A 4,148-nucleotide genomic window follows, 5' to 3' on the forward strand; every position below is an offset into this window, starting at 1 on the left:
CACGTTTTTTGCGATCATGTGACCAGGGAATTACATATAAGAATTATGACCACACGTGAAACCATGTGTGACACATCAGAGGCACGATGCGGCAAAGCAAGGGAACATATTGCTTATACTGCATTTTTTTGCTGCATCCAATGGAAAAGAAAGAGTGTCTAAAAATCGAAAGTGAACAATTTATCCTAAATCATACTTTCATGCTTATTGTTAAAAAGAGTAGCTATATATCGAAAGTCAAAAAAGGGAAGAAAGCCAAATATTTACAGGATATACGCTTAGCATGTAAACATAAATGTCCCTTTCAAAAATTAAACAATTGCAGCTAAGAATAACTAACATTGGCAAAAGAACATAAATACCTTGATACTTTCTGGCCCCAGTAATTTTGTTCTTTCAAAAATTACTGCTTGAGATAATCTGGAAAAATTCATGAATTAGCGAACTGTAAGAAATATGAACTGAACATCTAAGCAGTCAGCTAACTACAGTAAACAAAAAACACAATAAGCTGTGAGAGATCCATTTATTTATAAGTAAAAGCATATTCAATGTGACAAATCAGGGCATATAGTTGGTTGTTGGATGAGCATCAGCGTGGCAATTTATAAGTAGAACATAAAATGCAATTGGTACCAGATGGAGTAGAACATACAAGTTCCAGTTCTGAACAAAGAAAATTGGCATCATGTGGATTTCAAAACATTGTTTGATGTCCTACAGCTTGACTCCCGAACAGAAATGTAATCTAAAATCAGATAATGCGAACTACTTTGCTTCTGAAGGAACATAAAAGATAAAATCTATGATGCTAAGGGTACCTTTCAAGCCAATATAAATTAACAAATTAGCATATCCTACTAATAATACTTCAAGTTCCTTTCATTTAAAGTAGTGCATTGGTTTATCATTGTTCTCTGTTTTAGCATGTGAAAAATACACTTACAGTTTTAGCATGTGGTGAGACCTGGAATACACCCGAGTGATGTTAGTGCCTGCAGACCTACATTAAAAGGCATGGTAAATCTAGTGCATAAAAATAATGAAATATATGAGGATATAGGTGCAAATAATTTTACTTGAGTAAAGAATACCCACAAGTTGCAGCATGGTTCATCTTACCACCTGATGCAAGTAGAGAAGGAGCATATTGTAGACGGAGCATATCTCCCTGTTGTTCTCAAAAACTGCAGATGTACCGATGCAATTTGCAACTATTTCCTAACTTGTAACCGTGTTTGATGTTTTTTCTCAAAGCAAATTAACATATGACATAGATTAATGTTCCCTTACAGGATATTTGTCAAACACTTTCTAGGCATAGATAACACAAAATCTCCACAAATAAAAATGAGGTTATGGGAAATGAGAGAGAGAGAGAGAGAGAGAGAGAGAGAGAGAGAGAGAGGGGAACTTGTACTTTCTCATTGTTCTCTCTAGCAGCGGCGGTCATGTCAATGAACCTTGGAAACCTTTTCCTCTGGGATAGATATACATTGGGAACTTCAGTACAAGGCATGGTTGTAACTATCATGATAGAATAATGAAAAGTCCTACCCTCCACCACATCATAGTATGTGACCAGTTCAAGTGTGTACGATGAAGCAAGCACCACTAAATGAACAAAGGCAAAAAAAAAGCATACGTACATCCGTGTAAACAGAGCTGCAACATGGAAGCAACCATGTGATGAGCTCAACCAGCACCACAACGGATGGAAGCCACGACAGATCACCACTCTCCTTCCGTGATGAACAAATTAGCAGACAAACATACAACTGAACCTGCAGAATGGACAATAAAGGAAAGAGATGAGAGAAAATGGATGCAGCCGATAATGTTGTCATAACATCGTCATGTCCACGGCCATGGTTCAAGGAAACTGGCATACCTCAAGCTAGTACCCTTGGTCGTCGGGCCAATGGGGAAGAAGCCATCTGAGAGGAGGCCGTAGCCGCCACGCTCGGTTCTGGGCCACCATCGGGAAACCGCTGCCGCCAATTATCCCATCTAGACAATTTATCGAACACCTAGTGAGCTCTCTGAGGAAGTGGTGACATCTCTTTGCAGCAGCAAAGCAGATGAGCATCCAAGGGGTGGGTGAGACGGGAGACAGAGGGAGAGAGAGGCCAGGAGGGTTTACTTGCGGGTCAACCATAGGTGCTTCCTGTCGTCCTCCACCTGCCTTGCCTTCTCCTTGTCAGTACCTCCACCTGCAGCAACATGCTTGCGCCTTAAGCGATGACCACGCCCAAATACGGCGGCCAGCTCGTGCTGGCGCGGCGCTCGCGTCCAAGGCGACCCGCCGCCATCAGAGAGAGATGAGGGAGAGGGAGGACGGGAGGAGAGAGGTGGGAGGAGGAGGTGCGGCGAGGAGGAGGAGGAACGAGATGGAGGCGTCACAGCAATTCCTCTCGCGAGGAAGAGGAGGAACAGAGGGGCGTGGGCGTGAGCGTGGCTAGGGTTTTCATGGCGGCGGCCAACACGGCAGATTGCGTGAGCGAGGGAACTGGGCGGCGGCCAAGACGGCGGCGCGCTGGGAGGAGAAGGAGAGGGGCGGCGAGCGGCGCCGTGGGAGGAGAAGGGGAGAGGATAGGGTTTGCGAGTAGCGACTACCCTTTTCCCTCAGCTCGCAGCCACGCGCGACGCGAGAGGCTGGGCCGAGCGGGCTTTACAGGACCCATGGATAAAACGTGGGTTAGTGCGAGGGCCTCACGCCCTGGACGAAACGGCCAACCGAGATCGCGCCACGTCACCTCAATCGGACGGCCGAAAATCCAAACGCCTGTGAGGCCCCCTATGGGGTGCATCATATACACCTTTAGATGCCTCCTCTTTAATACTTAGCTCCTGTAGTACTCCTTATTTGCACCACACTTTTGCTTTCTTATTAACATCATGGAAGACTTGTCATAATTTATTGCTTGCCCCGAACAACATTTATATAGCTGAAGTATGTTTTACAGAGATCTAGCACTCTCACGAGAAGCTTTAATGAGCACCAATGAGTCTTCTGCAAATAATAAGTGGTTGATCCTTGGAGCATTATGACAAATCCGAATGCCTGGCAAGACACCTGAGTCCCCCGCCTTATTCAGCAATTCTGAAAACCCCTTGGCGCATAAGAGGAAAAGGTATGGAGATAAATGATCCCCTTGGCGCAATCCTCTCTGAGGTGATATGGCATCGGTACACTCCCCGTTCACCCTAAACTGGTATGTAACTGTGGATACACAAAGCATAATTATGTTTATCCATCTCTCGTTGAAGCCCAACTTTCTCATCATCCTTTCCAAAAAGGCGTTTAAATAGTCTTTTTTGTATCTTACGCATCGAAGTGCATTACAGCAGAGGTGTCTAGACAGTCTAGTTAGCCATCTCCCCAGTGTAAATAAGCATATGTGTTTAGACAAAATTCGATTTTTTAAAGCACCCATCTTGCATAGTAAATAGCTCCAGTCGGCTCTAGAAAACAAAGTGTGTTTGCTAGACTGCATGAATTTTTGCACCACTGAGAGAGTTAAGCTTTGGGGACATGGCTCTTGCAAACGCGATTTACGTCATCTTGTCCAATTTATTTAGGGCGTGTTTGCTAGCCTTCCATTTTGGTGCTTCGGGTAGGCCCTAGGCATTGCCCCATCTAAAATAAGTTTCAGGACATGTTCTCTACTTTGTTTTGGTAGTTTGTGAAGCCCTTTTCTGTATCGAGTGGGCAACGATTTTCCTTCATTTGGTAGGCTACACATAATCATTTTTTGCTTGGCTAACGCATGACATTCGCGTTTGGTTGCACAAATGAGTCCACATATTATTACCATGGTTTAAATAGGGTGAGCCATTACATATTACATGGTTGATCATCAGAAAAACAAGATCTTGGCGATCAGCACTGCCAGACCGATGATGATGGATTTTCTCAGCCTACTCTCTCAGTTCTGAAGTGCTCCTTCGCCTATAGAGATAGCCACAACAAACATTGGCTAACCAGCCATTGCTTGAACAACCATTGCCTCATCAGCCAAGAAGTTTTGGTACCACCCTCTGTAGTAGTTGTTGGAGAAATTATTGACTTCATCTTGTCAGATCTTCCATGAATTGCACACTCCTGGACGTCTGATGACATTGGGACTACAAGTGCAAAGTGTTGT

General features: G+C 44.1%; 1 long non-coding RNA gene across 1 annotated transcript; it reads right to left on the reverse strand.

Moving 5' to 3' along the window:
- Positions 1-362: 362 nt before the first annotated feature.
- On the reverse strand, positions 363-1,313 carry LOC124681213. Its single transcript, XR_006995775.1, has 2 exons — positions 947-1,313; positions 363-420 (listed from the first exon to the last, which is right to left on the reverse strand). It is a non-coding gene; the product is annotated as an uncharacterized LOC124681213 (long non-coding RNA).
- Between the last annotated feature and the right edge of the window lie 2,835 nt (positions 1,314-4,148).

The sequence above is a fragment of the Lolium rigidum genome, unplaced genomic scaffold, assembly GCF_022539505.1.
Source record: "Lolium rigidum isolate FL_2022 unplaced genomic scaffold, APGP_CSIRO_Lrig_0.1 contig_35737_1, whole genome shotgun sequence".
NCBI classification, from domain to species: domain Eukaryota; kingdom Viridiplantae; phylum Streptophyta; class Magnoliopsida; order Poales; family Poaceae; genus Lolium; species Lolium rigidum.